We start from the raw sequence: 16,211 nt of genomic DNA, 5'->3' as shown, positions 1-16,211 counted from the left end.
TGTGGTTCAGCAGCATGCTGATACGCACCTCGTGAACGCCGCCACGCCCCGCCCACCGCCGCGGCGAAAACCGCCACCGCGGGGAAACCCGTCGACTCCACCGGCCTGGCGGAGCCAGCCGCACTCCTCCAGCTCCACCACCTGGTGCTGGTTCCACGCCAAGTTCGGCCACGAAGCTCGGCGGTGTCATCCGCCGTGCTCCTTCAACGGGTCGGGAAACGCCCGGGCCGGCGCTCAATTGTGGCGATGAGCGCCGGCCGTTCGAGCAGCCTGCTGTTCATAACGGACACCTTCTCCGGGCGCCGTTACCTGTGCGACACGGGAGCACAGGTGAGTGTCATTCCCGCCGGCACGTCAGACAAGCACGCCGCGGGTGGGGGCCCCGCGCTGCTTGCCGCGAACGGGACGCCCATCCGTACGTACGGAAAACGCTGCCTCTCTCTGCGGTTTGGAGGGCAGGTTTTCCGATGGACGTTCGTCACCGCCGACGTGCCCATGGCACTGCTTGGCGCGGACTTCCTGTGCGCTAATGGGCTCCTGGTCGACGTCAAGCGCAGACGGCTTGTCCAGGCCGAGACGTTCAGCTCGCTCGCATGTGCGTTGCCCAGCTCAACGAGCGGCTTGCCAAGCGGCTTGCCGAACGATTCGGTTCCGGCCACGTTGGTCTGTACGCTTCCGGCAGCGGACGCATTCACCCGCCTCCTCGCCAGCTTCCCGGCCCTCACGCGGCCCACCTTCTCGGCGGGGGCCGTCAAGCACGGGGTGGCCCATCACATCCCCACCGTCGGGCCACCGGTCTACGCCCGGGCACGCCGCCTCGAGCCGACGAAGCTGGCGGTGGCAAAAGCGGAGTTCGCTACCCTGGAGCGACTCGGCATCGTTCGGCGCTCAGAGAGCGCTTGGGCGTCGCCGCTGCACATCGTGCCGAAGCCCGGTGGGGGATGGCGACCGTGCGGGGACTATCGCCGTCTCAATGACGCCACGACTCCCGACCGCTACCCCGTCCCCCACATTCAGGACTTTTCCGCCCGTTTGGCGGGCAGGTCCTTCTTCTCGAAGGTGGACCTCATACGCGGCTACCATCAGGTCCCCGTCAGGCCGGAGGACGTCCCGAAGACGGCGGTCATCACGCCATTCGGACTCTTCGAGTTCCTGCGCATGCCCTTCGGTCTGAAGAATGCGGCTCAGGCGTTCCAGCGACTGATGGACAGCGTCCTGCGCGACTTGGATTTTGTCTACGTCTACCTGGACGATATCCTCGTCGCCAGCGCGTCCCGCGAAGAGCACCTACGCCACCTCCGCACGCTCTTCGAACGCCTGGGCCAGCATGGCCTGATTGTGAACCCCGCAAAGTGCCGGTTCGGCGCCGCCACAATCGATTTTCTGGGGCACCGTGTCACCAGGCATGGCGCCGTCCCCCTGCCGGCCAAGGTGGAGGTGGTGAAGGGGTTTCCGCGCCCCCGCACGATCAGAGGGCTGCAGGAGTTCCTGGGCATGGTGAACTTTTACCATCGGTTCCTGCCCCGTATCGCCCAGCTCCTGCTCCCCCTGCACGAAGCTCTCCAAGGTAAGCCGGGCAAAGGCGACGTTACCTGGACCGAGCAGATGGACACGGCGTTCACGGGCGCGAAGCTCGCCTTGGCTAACGCCACCATGCTCGCGCACCCGGCGCCCGATGCACCGATCGCCCTCACCACCGATGCCTCGGACTACGCGGTGGGCGCGGTGCACGAGCAATGGGTGCGTGGAGCTTGGCACCCGCTGGCGTTCTTTAGCCGGCAGCTTCGCCCGCCCGAACGCCGTTACAGTACCTTCGACCGCGAGTTGCTCGGACTTCACTTGGCGGTCAGGCACTTCCGCCATCTGCTCGAGGGCCGGGCGTTCACTGCCTTCGTCGACCACAAGCCGCTGATCTTCGCGATGGGCAAGGTCACCGAGCCGTGGTCGGCCCGGCAGCAGCGTCACCTCTCGGCCGTGTCCGAGTACACGACGGACATCCAGCACGTCGCGGGGAAGGACAACCCGGTGGCGGATTGCCTTTCCCGGGCCGTCGCCCACGCAGTCCACCTCGGCATCGACTATGCCCGGATGGCAGCGGACCAGGCCGCTGACCCCGACGTCCAGGCCTTGCGGACCGCCGTCACGGGCCTCCGCGTCACCGAGGTGCCGTTCGACGGCGCGGGCGCGGCTCTCTTGTGCGACGTCTCCCTCGGGCGTCCTCGCCCCATTGTGCCCGCGGGCTGGCAGCGCCAGGTGTTTGACGCCATCCACGGCCTGTCCCACCCGGGCGCGAGGGCCTCCCAAAGGCTGATCGCCGACAAGTTCGTCTGGCATGGCCTCCGGAAGGCCGTCCGCGGCTGGGCCAGGACGTGCCTCGCGTGCCAGCGCGCCAAGGTGCACCGGCACACCCAGGCCCCGTTGGCCCCGTTCACGGTGCCGGAACGCCGGTTTGACCACGTCCACGTGGACCTGGTGGGACCTCTGCCCCCCTCGCGGGGTTTCACCTACGTCCTCACCATGGTGGACCGCACCACCCGGTGGCCGGAGGCCGTGCCCTTGGCGTCGACAACGGCGGCCGATGTCGCGCAGGCTTTCATCGCCACCTGGGTCGCCCGGTTCGGCGCCCCCTCAGACATCTCATCCGACCGCGGCCCCCAGTTCACCTCGGAGCTCTGGGGGGCAGTTGCGCAGGGGCTCGGGGTCCGGCTGCACCGAACCACGGCCTACCACCCCCAGGCTAACGGCCTGTGTGAGCGATTTCACCGCTCATTGAAGGCCGCGCTCCGGGCCACCCTCCGCGATGGCGGCTGGGTCGACAGGCTCCCCTGGGTCCTGCTGGGCCTCCGGACGGTGCCCAAGGAGGACCTGCGCGCATCCGCGGCGGAGTTGGTCTTCGGGCAACCGCTGCGGGTGCCGGGCGAGTTCCTCCCCGACTCCACGGCACCATGGTCCGCGGCACAGCAGCGCTCCGCTCTGCAAGAGACCGCCCAGAGGTTCGCCCCGGTGCCAACGGCATGCCACGGGCACCCACCGACGCACGTCGCCCCGGAGCTTCGCACGGCGGAGTACGTCTTCGTCCGCCACGATGCCCATCGGACACCACTGCGGCCCCCGTACGACGGGCCTTTCCGCGTGCTGGAGACCGGGGCGAAGCACTTCACCCTGGACATCGGCGGTACTCCTGACCGCGTTTCGGTAGACCGCCTCAAGCCGGCCCACCTCGATGTGGACCATCCACCGCCAGTGGCCCGACCCCCACGTCGGGGCCGCCCTTCTGCGGGCGGACCCCCGGCACCGCCCAGCCCCGCCGCCACGGCGCCCCCCGGTCCTGCACCCATCCCAGGGGCAGCCAGGGGCATCCCACCTGGTATCCCTGCACCCCGGACGCCGCCGATCGCCAGGGGGCGCTTCGGCCGGGTCATTCGTCTGCCCCGCAAACTGGCCCTCCAGGTGCGCGGGAATTCTGGGGGGGCGCGTGTGGCGGACACAAAAGCCCACTGGCGTGGTGACATCATTCCACGCACCGAGTGGGCGGTGGCCACGCCCGAGGGGTAGGCGTGGCCTCATGATATACCCCGGGCGACCAGCCCGGAGGAGTTTAGTGTTACAGTGTAGTCTTACAATAAAGACGTTTATATGTTACCGCTTGTCCGCTTCCTCCTTGCTCACAAGCAGCGCGCGTAACGCCGCGCTTTATTCCTATGGTTTGTGCTAAAGGGCATATTTCTCTATACAGCCTAGAGGCCATAGCCTAGACTATTAAGAACCACTGGCTTGGAGGGACAGTAGCAAGAACCATTGTGTAATCATTACAAAAGGTTCACACACACACACACACACACACACACACACACAAACACATATACACAATTACACACACGTACACACAAGGCCTGTGATTGATGCTGTGAAGAGGAACAGGTTGAGATGGTTTGGTCATGTGTTGAGGAAGGATGAAAGTGACTGGTTGAGAAGAGTGATGGAAATGAATGTAGAAGGAAGTAGAGGACGGGGAAGACCGAGAAAGACTTGGCTAAAGATGGTGGAAGAAGAAATGCGGGCAAGGGGGTTAACAAGGAGAGATGCAGAAAATAGGGGAAGATGGAGAAGATTGTCATGGGGACCGCAAGGCTAACCCCCGCTCTAGCAGGGAAAATGGCCTTAAAATGCATGTTGTTGTTGTTGTTGTTGTACACACACACACACACACACACACACAAACACAATTACACACACGTACACACACACAACCACAATTACACACACGTACACACACACACACACACACAAACACAATTACACACACGTACACACACACACACACACACACACACAAACACAATTACACACACGTACACACACACACACACACACATACACACACACACACACACACACACACACACACACTGCTCACAGCCATTTAAAGTTTTTTTTTTAGACATCAATGAGACTTTTGACACAGTCCTGAATTCACCCGAAGTCCATTCATAATTTATTGCAAGTTTCTGAAGCAAATGGACGAACTTTTGCCTACGGTCTGGCCTCAAAACATTGTTCTTCCTCTTCCGACCCTAATGAGTAGCCTCGAGCAGCTGCAGGAAATTTGTACCTCGTGAACCCACATATGCTACAGTCTGGAAGTACATTACCAAGGTCGATGTCCTTACATCCCAATGGGTTCTGCAAAGCAATACATCAATAAGTAAAAAAAAAAAAAAATACCGTCAAAATTTATCTTTAATTTCAAAATTGAACTTCATTTGCAAATCGATTGTCCAATCAAACGTTTTCAAACAAATACTGAACTGGATATAGAGTAACAATGATGCAGCTCGTTTTGGTAGTTGCATGTACGTTTGCTTTCGGCAGGAGTGTTGACCAGATTAAAATTTGCTATTAAAATGGGGGATTTAAAGTAAAAGCAGGCTAAAGTGTTCACAGCTTAATCACTTCTGTTATGTGGTTTGAACTTTGGGGTTTCCAGTAAGTCTGTGACCCAATACCCGGAAAAAAAAACCCGAAAAAAAATCCGTGACCCAAAAAACCTCGAGACAAATAATAAAATGAAACTGGTGCTTTCTCCGAAATCGTTTCCTACAATTTTAATATTTTAACTGAACAATCAATGCGATTTTATTTTTCTTATTTTATGTGATTATGAACCCCTGATAAATGAAAACACCCCCCTGAAACATGTGTAGGTGATGACGTAATCTAAGGCCAGATTGAAAATTAAGCAGGATCAAGGTGTTTCGCACCTCTGAAAAGACTTCCGAAGACTTTATTTCAATAAATCATTTATCCACATCAGAATATTCAATAGATAATAACTTTATAGTGCTCCTTAAATGGGAATTTAAATGACCAATGAGCCTGCGATGCCAGCTTGGGAAGATGTGCTCAGATGGCAACGGTAGGCAGGCCAACTTGAACAAGGCCCTTGCAACTGATGTTTCACCATACGTATAAAGACCACTCTAGAAGTAATGCAAAAACATGTTTTACTTCGAAATTATATACAGCAGACCAGGCCAAAAAATGTTTCTTGAGCTTTTCTATATCCTACTGGTTCTGGGTCAGTTTCGCTAGAATCCACAAGAGGGCAGGAGATATGCAGGAATTCAAAATGGCGGGTACAGGGGATGTTCATGCTCAGCAGTCATTCGGCAGTCATTGAATTTCTTTACAGCACCCTCGAACCCGACACCTTTAGACCTCTAAATAATGGCCTATATGGACATCAATTTCAAGCTGATGTTGACGTAAAGAATGGGGTTCAAAAATGGCCACGTGACAATGACAAGTCCTTTTACTGTGATAGTTTACAAGCTGCTGTCCAATGCTGGAGTAAATGTGTGAAAAGAGAGGGAGGTCAGGGTGAAAAGTAACTGTGTTCATAAAAGCTATACCCATGTACGATAACTTTTATGGACAATGAAGGAGAGAAGTTTATTTTTTTCCTCATAAAATAAATTGGAGGTTTTACTTTTGCTGTGAACAGTCCTGACATGATGGTGCTGAGGTAGAACAATTACCTTTGAGCTGTCTCGTCTTGGTTTAAATCCTAACGTAACCACATGCTATCATCAGCACCCTGAACAAATTATGTATTCCTGCCACCTTCAAATACTGTGGTGACAACAATCAAATGAAGGAGCGAATACTGCATTGGAGACATCCCAGTACGGTCGGCTTTACACGAAAGGAAGGAAGGAAGGAGGTAAACTGAACAAGCAAATAACAAAGATGGAGTCCTCTGTATGAACCTGGATAAGGTTCGGGTTTCAGCTGCTACACCTCTACCCTCCAACCTATCCAAGAGAAGCCAAGTGAGCCTTACAAAAAAAAAGAATATTGTAAGAAGTGAACCTAACAAATTGTAAGAATTTACTTCTTCTGGGGCGGAGAGAAAGAGAGAAACGAGAATGGCACTTGGTGGAGTGCTTACCTCCACCAGGCCGAATAGTTTACATTTTATATCCCACTGATAGGCTGGGTCTGGATTTTCAACATCAAATCAATTGGTCCTTGCTCGCCAAGTTTAGGTTCAATCCTCCAACAACTTTTTGAGAAATTGTGCTTTATACAGTCACGTGAAAAAGTAAGTACACCCCATGTAAAGTTTTGCTTTTTCAACATAGTTCAACATACAGTTATTTGATCGTCATTTCAACAATATTGATAGATAACGGTGATATAATATAACAAATATCATGAAACATTTACATTTTGTAGTCCATTGTATAATTTAAATAAACATAAATGCAAATTTCACATGTGGAAAAAGTAAGTACACCCTTGGCTCTAATAGGTGGTATTGCCCCCTTTGGCATAAACAACCTCAAGTAGGCGTTTCTTATAACTGTCTAACAGTCTCTGACATCGACTGGGAGAAATTTTTTCCCACTCCTCCATGCAGAATTCTTTCAGCTGTGCGATGTTTGAGGGGTTTCTTGCATGCACAGCACGTTTCAAATCCCCCCACAACATCTCGATGGGATTTAGATCCGGGCTTTGACTTGGCCATTCCAGAACTCTCCATTTCTTTATTTTCAGCCATTCATTTGTGGATTTACTGGTATGTTTAGGGTCATTGTCATGTTGCAAGGTCCACCTTTGGTTGAGCTTCAACTCTCCGACAGATGGCCTCACATTATCCTCAAGCACCCTCTGGTACAATGAAGAATTCATCGTGGATTCTATGATGGTGAGCTGCCCAGGCCCTGATGCAGCAAAGCTGCCCCAAACCATAATATTTCCACCACCATGCTTTACAGTTGGTATCAGGTTCTTGTGGTCAAATGCTGTCTTTGGTTTTCGCCAAACATGTCTTCTGGTACGGTGGCCAAATAGCTCTACCTTTAACTCATCTGTACAGAGCACATTGTTCCAGAAGTGCTGGTCTTTGCCTAGGTGTTCTTTGGTAAAATTGAGTCTTGCCCATGTCGATCAAATTTGTGCAGCCTCTTTCTCATGGTAGACTCGTGCACTTTGACATCAACAGTGGCAAGAGCTACCTGTAGGTCCCGTGATGACATTCTGGGGTTCTTCTAGACTTCTTTCAGCATGTTGCGGTCTGCTCTCGGGCTGAACTTGCTGGGGCGGCCTGGCCTGAACAAGTTGGCAGTTGTTTTGAATCTTCTCCACTTGTAGAGGTAGATGTAGATGACAGAGTAGATGGCAGAGCATTAACTGCTGTAGGCTCTGCAGGAAAATTCAAAGAGGTGCTGAACGAAATCAATTGAAACCCCAATTTTTGGTGGTCACCTGATGAACCAGCCAGCCAGCACTTGTACAGTCACAGCATTATACTTGATTAATGTACTTCTGGTATATCAATATCAATGATGGTCAGCAACAGGCTCGTTAAGAATAAGGAAAGACCTGTGGGCTTCAAAGGGGTTGCAGCCCTTACCTACAGCCTTTTAAAATGCCACTGATTTCAGTTGCAAAAAAACAGAAAGAAAATAGATGTCCTCCATCCCCAATTTTTCAAAACAGGGGGCTGGTGAGGGGACAGTTATTACAACTAGTGAGATACCCATGCTACGCATGGGTGGGAGGCCGGAAGCAAACAGGCAATGCAGATACGGCGAATGCTAAAGCATGAAACCAACAAATTCCACATTACTGTAGCACCTTCAGTCGCACATCAGACATGGAAAGCAAGTTTGTGAAGGACTTCCATGAAAAACGTACCCGTTCGCAAACATACGGGTACATTCACGTCTAAAAACATCGATCGTGGGACCGTGGTGAATCTGCATATGGCGATCCGCGAAGATCACGTTTAGACAGTCGAAACCATCACGGCATGTCGTCATTCACTTGAACTCGATATCTCTTTTTTTCATTCCAAACAACATAACTCCAATCACCACAGTCCCACGAATTAATCACAAAATAAACTTTTAACAACATTGTTAATGTTTCCTTCATTGTAAAAACTACCAAGTCAACAGTTAAAAGGAATTTTGAGCCGACAGGTGTTACGGCCTTGGCAAGATCGATGGAGACAGCGATCTGTTAGCTTATACACCGCCCAAATAGCTATGTGGAATTCTCTCATGTCGAGATTAAACTCACATCGTTTGAACTTTGGCTGAGGTCATTATTTACTTTTAATGTTGTTTATATACGAATCAAAAATAAGATAATTGTCCCCCGTCGCACCGAGGAGCGAAAGGGGGACTATGGTTTTCCCCTCCGTCCGTGTGTGTGTGCATCCGTCCGTGCATGCGTGCGTCCGTCCATGCGGGTGTGCGTGCGTGTGTGTGTACATGCATGCGTGCATAAGCGAAGGACCGAATTCTAATTTGGTGTGTGGGTGCAACCCACGTCAAAATCCAAGATGGCCACTACCATGTATGTCTGAACCTTGTGAGTGGAATATCTTGAAAAATAAGCGAAGTACCAACTTCTAATCTGGTGTGTGGGTGTATCTAGGCATAAGGAAGAATGTTATTGAAAATTGGGTCGCCACGTCAAAATCCAAGCAGGCCGCCGCCATGTATGTCTGAACATTTTGAGCGGAATATCTTGAAAAATAAGCGAAGTACCAACTTCTAATCTGGTGTGTGGGTGTATCTAGGCATAAGGAAGAAAGCTATTGAAAATTGGGTCGCCATGTCAAAATCCAAGATGGCCGCCACCATATATATGTCTGAACATTGTGAGTGAAATATCTTGAAAAATAAACGAAATACTAACTTCTAATCTGGTGTGTGGGTGTATCTACGCATAAGGAAGAACGCTATTGAAAATTTGGTCGCCACGTCAAAATTCAAGATGGCCGCCTTGCATCTTCCACTTTGTCAACTCACATCACTTCACCGACGGGGGACCTAGGCGTAACGCTTGTTGGTTTTGGGTCATCCTTTCCGCATATCTCTTGGGATTGTGAGTTGGAGAGATGACCATGATGGTGAGGAGGGGGTTGGCATTCTCTCAAGCAGGGATGCAACCTGTAGTGAAATTATACCAAGGTGAACCCAGGGTGTGCTCGCTACGGAAGGGGCGTCTATAAGACCCGGGACAACCGGGGCGCGCGGACACTCCAGCGGAACTCACTGTGACATAGTCCTGTAGTTTGAATGGTATGTACGCCCCTAAATGCTGCGCTGACTGTCCTCTCTGTTGGACCATTGTTATATTGAATCAACCATTGCTGCTCATGAAATACTCTGATTTTAATGCCTGTTGCATGCATGTATTCTTACAGGATGTACTACAGATCTAAATGATATTAAACCTACCCAGAGGTCAAGTCGTGGCTGAGCTTGATTTTCACGACATTTAATATCATTTAGATCGCCGGAATGGCTGACCACAAGATGATCGTGGTACCGATTCTCGGAGCCGACCCTCAAGCTGAGGGATCAGCATCGGAGTTCACTCACTGGCTCAAAACGCTGGAGAATTACTTTGCTGCTCATGAAACAGAGCCCACCGCAGCGATAAAGCTGTCCGTGTTACAGTCGAAGGTCTATCACACCGTTTTCTGGAACATTTCTCGATTTGGGACGTACGCTACGGCCCTAGCCGAGCTGAAGCGCCTCTACGTAAAGACACGGAGCGCTGTGCATGGCCGGCATCAACTCTCTCAGCAGCGACAGCAACCATCTGAATCGATCGATCGCTTCGCGCAGGAGTTGCGCTACCTGTTGGCAGACTGCGTGCAGGACGTCCGGACCCACGAGCAAGTGCAAGGCGACTTGCTCCGAGATTCATTCATCTCCGGAATTAATTCTGGAGTCTTGCGGCTCCGACTCTTGGAGGTCGCGGATCTGACATTTACAGAAGCACTACGGCTGGCACGCATATACACAGATGCCCGAGAACAATCCACCGCATATGATCACCCACGAGTCATAGCGGGGACCTCGCAACTCGCGCGACCGGAGAGGGCTACCGCCGAGGATACGGAGGAGGACCCGACCACTACGGCCGAGTCTCTGGGAGCTCCTGAAGCGGACTCCGCTTCCGGCCTCACTGCTGCCGCCACTGCCCGGCCACGGCCTGACCGGTATGCAAAATGTTATTTTTGCGGGAATCGGCAGCACCCTCGCTCTGAATGCCCGGCCCGGGAGGCTATATGCCACCTGTGCTCCACCAAGGGCCATTTTGCAAAGGTCTGCAGGAAGGCCGCTCGGGGCACGCGTCCCCGCGCGACCTTGAATGGGCTCATCGCGGAGCCAACGGATCGAGCGCCGGACGGGGCGCCTCACTCGGCTTTGAAGAGCCGCTCTCCTTCTCGCGGGCCTCTGGCTACACGCCCGACCTTGGTGAGATACACCGGGCCGCCGAAACAAATGGCGCGAACGCGACCGGCCACAGCGCGACCGACCTTGACTGGCGTTCGAACGCCTACTTCAAACAAGTGACATGCTCCTGCTTTGGAAACTCCTCTCGATGTGCGGCAAACGCAGCACGTGACTCGAGCCCCATCTGACGGCAGCTTTTACGAATTACATGCACCCACTTTGGCATATGAATCTGCAGACGGCAGCGATCTTTCTCACGTGACGCGGGCGCCATCTGGCGGCGGCTCTTACGAATTACATGCACCCACTTTGGCATATGAATCTGCAGACGGCAGAGATCTTTCTCACGTGACTCGAGCGCCATCTGGCGGCTGCTCTTACGACCTACACACACCCACTCTGGCAAATGAAACTGCTGATGAGCCAACGGACTTCAATGCTCCTGCTGAGGCCCAACCTGCCGACGCTGCCCGAAGGATTGCAGCCGGCGTGGGATCCACCCGCGAGGCGCGATCTTCTCGCCCGGCCGGTACAATACCTGCCAGGTCTGCCGGCCTTGCGCAGGCCATCATTCCGCTCACGGTCGTGGGCGTTTTTGCGCAAGCTTTGATTGACACGGGGTCCACGGATAGTTTTATCGATCAGCGACTCGTGCATCAACATGGGTGGCCGGTTCTCGGGACAACCCGCCGGATCTTCATGGCCTCTCAGGGACTTCGGTTGAGCACAAAAGGGGCATGTCGATTGAAACTTGTGATAAAGGGACGCACGTTCCCGGACGTGTATCTCATGGTATTACCTGCGTTATGCGCTGACGTTCTGTTAGGACTTGATTTCCTTAAGCGGCATGGACGTTTGGAAATAGACTTCGGTGGGCCGGACACGCTCGCTGTGTGCGCCCTCGCTCAAATGGACATGGAGCCACTCTCACTGTTCCCCAACCTGACCACTGATTGTACCCCTGTAGCCGTCAAATCGCGGCGCTACTCTCGCGCGGACGCGCAATTCATTGCGGAAGAAACGGCCCTGCTCTTAAAGGACGGTATTATAGAACACAGTAGGTCACCGTGGCGGGCCCAAGTCTTAGTGGTGCGGAGTGAGGCCCACCACCGACGCATGGTAATCGACTATTCGCAGACGATTAATCGTTTTACACAGCTGGATGCCTACCCCTTACCGGGGATGGACGCCCTGGTATGCCAGGTAGCCCTGTATTCCGTTTATAGCACTCTCGATCTGCGTAGTGTGTATCATCAAGTCCCCTTCTCTAGGGCTGATCGCGTCTTTACAGCCTTTGAATCGGGTCAGCGGTTGTACCAGTTCACGAGACTTCCCTTTGGGGTAACTAACGGAGTCGCTTGTTTTCAGAGGGCTATGGATGACCTCGTTGCGAAGGAGAATTTGACCGATGTCTTTGTCTATCTGGACAACCTTACGGTTTGTGGGTATGACCAGGAGCATCACGACGCTAATCTGAAACGCTTCCTCGAGGTCGCGCGGAAATATCGCCTAACCATGAATGCGGCTAAGTGTCGATACTGTCTACGCACGGTAGACCTTTTGGGGTACACCGTGACCCATGGCTCCGTCTCTCCGGATAAGGAGCGTCTGCGCCCTTTGCTCGATATGGCTCCGCCTAGCGATCGGGCTTCGCTGAAACGCGCTCTAGGGCTGTTCGCCCACTACTCAAAGTGGGTGCAAAATTTCTCCGCGAAGCTCCGCCCCCTCGTGGCCTGCGACACTTTCCCCATGGGCCCGGCCGCCCTGGCGGCCTTCGAGGGCCTTAAAGTCGACATCGCTGGCGCCGCTGTAGCGACGATTGACGAGAGTGCCTCTTTCGTTTTGGAGAGTGATGCCTCGGATCATGCGATAGCGGCGACTCTCTCCCAAGGAGGCCGCCCTGTGGCTTTCTTCTCGCGGAATCTCACCTCCTCCGAGCGGAGGCATTCGTCTGTCTAAAAGGAAGCGTACGCGATCGTCGAATCAATTCGGCGATGGCGGCCGTATCTGCTTGGGCGGAGTTTCCAAATCATCACGGACCAACAGAGTGTTGCGTTCATGTACGACACCTTACATGCTCAGCGCATTAAGAATGAGAAAATCACCCGTTGGCGTATCGAACTCGCCGACTTCTGCTACACCATCAAATACCGCCCGGGGAAGGATAACCTGGTCGCTGACGCCTTATCGAGGCCGGCCACTTGCGCGGGGGTTGTAACTTTGGAGGGGCTGCGCACTTTGCACGGCACTATGTGTCATCCCGGGGTAACGCGCTTCGCGCATTTTGTGCACGAGGGCAATCTGCCGTACTCGATTGAGGACATCCGCCGCATCTGCCGTGATTGCGCGATCTGTGCGGAACTCAAACCGCGTTTTTATAACCCTCCTATGGGGACACTCGTTAGGGCTACTGGACCGTGGGAGCGCTTGGCGATGGACTTCAAAGGGCCGCTGCCAATGTCGAGCAACTCTCGCTATCTGCTCACTATCGTCGATGAGTATTCCCGTTTCCCCTTTGCTTACACGTGCGGGGATATGTCGGCTGCCACGGTTATTCGGTGCCTGCAGAATTTGTTTTCTATGTTCGGGTATCCGGCCTACGTGCATACCGATCGGGGTGCGGTGTTCCTGTCCCAGGAGGTGAGGGGCTACTTGCTCCAGCATAATGTCGCTTCGAGCTACACCACCCCGTACCGGCCCCAAGCGAATGGGCAGATCGAACGCTTTAATGGGATTATATGGAGGGCCGTCATGCTAAGCCTTCGGACCCTCGGCCGAGGCCTCGATAAATGGGCGTGGTCACTACCTGCCGCTCTAAACTCGATCCGGGCTCTCCTATGTACTGCCACCAACCAGACTCCTCACGAACGACTGTTCCACCACCCTAGAAGCTCCGGCAGTATCCAATCTTTACCCAGCTGGCTCGCTGAACCGGGGCCCGCCTATCTCAAATGAGCGGTTCGCGCTAGCAAGTACGACCCCCTTGTTGACAAGGTGCAGGTCCTCCAGGCTAATCCCGAGCATGCTCGCGTGTTAACGGCGGATGGCCGCGAGTCTACTGTCTCCGTACGCCATCTCGCCCCATGTGGGGACGACGACAGGGATATCGACGAACCCGTCTACGAGTCTATGGACTCTATCGAAGCTTCCCCTATGGAACTACCACTGTTACTCCCGTCGTCCCCCACTCCCGTGCCCGAAGGCGCAGGGGCGCCCCCTCCGACTCCCACCTCCGGCGGCTATTCCGACGCGGGGGACTCCGGGCTTGGGGACGCCGTGCCCGGTAGATTCCGAACACGAACTGGCAGGGAAGTTCGCCGCCCCGACCACTACGGGTGGACCGACTGACGTGGATTGACGTGGCCCATTCGTTTATTGCTGATGCTTGCTTGCAACCTGCCGAGCGGCAGTATAGTTCTAACGGCGGGGAGAATGTAGTGAAATTATACCAAGGTGAACCCAGGGTCTGCTCGCTACGGAAGGGGTGTCTATAAGACCCGGGACAACCGGGGCGCGCGGACACTCCAGCGGAACTCACTGTGACATAGTCCTGTAGTTTGAATGGTATGTACGCCCCTAAATGCTGCGCTGACTGTCCTCTCTGTTGGACCATTGTTATATTGAATCAACCATTGCTGCTCATGAAATACTCTGATTTTAATGCCTGTTGCATGCATGTATTCTTACAGGATGTACTACAGATCTAAATGATATTAAACCTACCCAGAGGTCAAGTCGTGTCTGAGCTTGATTTTCACGACACAACCCATGTCCTTATAAAAGGTCTTTGTCCGAGGTCACCAAGTCCGATCGGTGCAGCCGATCGGGGCCGCCTTGCAGCTATCGGTGCAGCCTTTTGTGTGGCTTCCGGGAAAGTAACGTTATGCGGGAGTCCAAACCTGAAAATGCTGGAGGCCAAAGCTGAAATTGGAAAAACAATAATAATAAATAATAATTCATTTATTTTGTATAGCGCTTTTCAAGAAGCCCAAAGGCGCTTTGACAGAGTGCAAAACATAATGCATAACAATACATGAAAACAACAATTGCAAAAAGACAAGAATCAAAAGAGAAATATTTAAAACAAAAGGAGGGAGAAGGAGAAGAGATAGTCAGGGGTTAAATGCTGTTGGTTGAATGTTGAATGCAGTGTTGAACAGGTAGGTCTTTAGTGATGTTTTGAATGTGGTGAGTGAGGAGGAGTCTCTGATGGTGTGAGGTAGTGAGTTCCAGAGGGTGGGAGCAGCGATGGAGAAGGCCCTGTCCCCCCAGGATCTGAATTTGGTCCGGATAGGGGGGGGGGGTCAGGAGGTTGGTACCAGCAGAGCGGAGGTTGCGGGTGGGAGTGTGTCTGGAGAGGAGGTCAGCCAGGTAGGATGGGGCCAGGTTATGGAGGGCTTTGTAGGTCAAGAGGAGGATTTTGTACTGGATTCTCTGGGGGATGGGGAGCCAGTGAAGCTTGTAAAGGACGGGGGTGATGTGGTCACGGGTCCGGGAATGGGTGAGTAGACGGGCTATGTAGCCTATTTAGCCTATTTTTGTATATGTAGCCTATGTAGCCTTTTACTCCAGGAGATCCCAGGATTACCCACCCAAAATATCGTTGCGATCGGTTCAGCCGTTTTTCTGGTACCTTCGAACGGACGGACAGACAGACAGATGGACGGACATTTGGTGAATTATTTAAGATGGTGAATTACTAGGGTTGGGAATGTTGAGGATGTCTATTCACCAGAAGATACAGTAGAAGATGAAGGTACAGAAGAAGGTACATAACCTTTTACATCCAATGTGACAGTGTAGCGCTCTGCCTCACAGGCAGGGAAGACACAGGATAATATTGGGCAGGAAAGAAACAGTGTTGGTGCCAATTGCAGGTGAGTAAGAGAGGATTTATGTGGCTAATGAAAGATTTGTAAGTTTTCAAAGAGTCTCACCAGCCATCAAAGCCAAAATGGAATGTTAACATCTTATAATGACAGTGAAAGTTGCAATACTATAAAACGTGCCCTGAACTATCAGGAAAGGCTTTCAAGTATGTGTCCAATTGTGTAGATCCTAACATTAAGTTAACATCCCAGGTTGAAAAGTTTGAACCTGGTACCACTGAACAGTGCAGAACAAAACATCAGCACAATGCTTGTGAGATGCATCAAGATGGGATCCAAACATTTATGATCTTCCCCTTTTCAGAAGGCAGATTTTTTTACCTCCTCAAAAACTCGAAGATTATTCTCTTTTCACTTTTCTACCAATGCAGCTCTTTTATCGATGAGGACTACATAGTCCGTGACTGGAGCCTACAACATAAAAAAGATGTATATAACAATATATATGTGTATACGAGTATATATATATATATATACTGTATATTGTTATATACATCTTTTTATGTTGAAGGGGTATGGAAGGGAAACATGAAGCAGAACGCCAATCCAGATTTCG

The sequence above is a fragment of the Myxine glutinosa genome, chromosome 3 (genome assembly GCF_964187855.1).
Source record: "Myxine glutinosa chromosome 3, kmMyxGlut1.1, whole genome shotgun sequence".
Classification (NCBI taxonomy): domain Eukaryota; kingdom Metazoa; phylum Chordata; class Myxini; order Myxiniformes; family Myxinidae; genus Myxine; species Myxine glutinosa.
This window is presented reverse-complemented; position numbering follows the sequence as displayed.